This window comes from Trachymyrmex cornetzi, unplaced genomic scaffold, assembly GCF_001594075.2.
Source record: "Trachymyrmex cornetzi isolate Tcor2-1 unplaced genomic scaffold, Tcor1.1 scaffold1038, whole genome shotgun sequence".
Lineage (NCBI taxonomy): Eukaryota > Metazoa > Arthropoda > Insecta > Hymenoptera > Formicidae > Trachymyrmex > Trachymyrmex cornetzi.
The window spans coordinates 54,185-55,587 of NW_017295585.1; the positions used below are offsets into that span (position 1 = coordinate 54,185).

A 1,403-nucleotide genomic window follows, 5' to 3' on the forward strand; every position below is an offset into this window, starting at 1 on the left:
GACGTCGAGAGCGAAAAAACAAACAGCGGAAATTTTTCAATTAAGTTTAAAAATCAGAAAAACGATATATTTCGCAACATCGAGGCGTGGAGAAAAAATATCGTGACAGAAAAGGCGAACCAAAACGAGGACGAACAAGCGACAGCCGAAGAGAAAAAAGATCTTCCAAAATTCGACTCGACGACTGATAGAGATAAAACTAACACTAACGTTTCGCAAACGTCTAGTATTTTTGAGAACTCTACAACGCACGTACTGGCAAAAGAGGTAAATTCTGAATTTACGCATACATTTCCTCTCTCACGCTCACCTACGCCGAAAAATGAATTCACTGGAAGTTTTAAACGCCTTACATCATCTCAGTGTCCGACATGCGGGGGTCTATCCTGCCGACCGACTGCTGAGGGTGTGGATGAGGTCGACTGCCATTGTCGCTAACACAGACGATCACGATCGACCTGACCAGCACTGGGTCGCCTTTTACATCGACGAATGCGGTACAGGAACATATTTCGATAGCTACGGCTTGCCGCCCTTGGACTCAAGATTCCTCTTACGACTTCGCCGAAACTCCACCACGTATCGTTGGAATACGACGACGCTGCAAGGAATACTTTCTCAAACTTGCGGACAATACTGCTGTGTATTTCTATATTTTATGTGTAATGGTTATAATCTTAGCCAGTTTCTTAGTCTGTTTACCTCTGATTGTAAACGCAATGATCGATTGATTGCACAGTTATTTCATAAATTTTTTCTTCGTTGAAAACGTAAAAAAATTAATTCTCATGCTGTATGCCGTCATGTTCAATCGTCTACTCTTTTAAAATATAAATAAATATTTTATGTAATATCATTTTTCTTTTTAAAATAAACGTTTTTGATCCTGTAAATATTTCGTCCGTTTTTTACTCTTCATCTCGTCCCCTTTTACATTAGTCACCTTTTTCTCACGTATTTCCGATTTAGATAATGTTCATTAAAAACAAAATATAGAAAAATTTTTCTTCTAAAATAATGTTCGAATCAGCACACCGATTACTGCGACACGTGCCAGCGCGAACTTGTTCATTCCTGTTTTACCTCCCATTTCTCCCTATTGAAAGCAAGAGTCTCCCGAAAATTCTCGTAAAAGTCCTCGTTATAAATAATAAGAAAAAACCCTTTCACTAAGCGTCAACACGTTGGAGACATCGAACCGCTGCAGCAAAAAAATGACCTGCAGGACAAAAGCTGTGTGCTATTCATGTTCGCTGACCGTACCTTCCCCCTCTTCCCCGTAACGCACAAAATTCTCGGCCCCATTTTTCCTCGGTCTTTACCATCCGTCATTTTACAGCGGTATTCTTCTCTGCCGACACCCCCATCCTCTCCAATCGTCGCACGGGCAGCTATGGACCGAG

General features: G+C 41.1%; 1 pseudogene; it reads left to right on the forward strand.

The window, feature by feature from the left end:
- LOC108758844 (uncharacterized) overlaps positions 1-731 on the forward strand; it is a 13,041-nt pseudogene extending 12,310 nt beyond the window's left edge.
- The last annotated feature ends 672 nt before the right edge of the window (positions 732-1,403 follow it).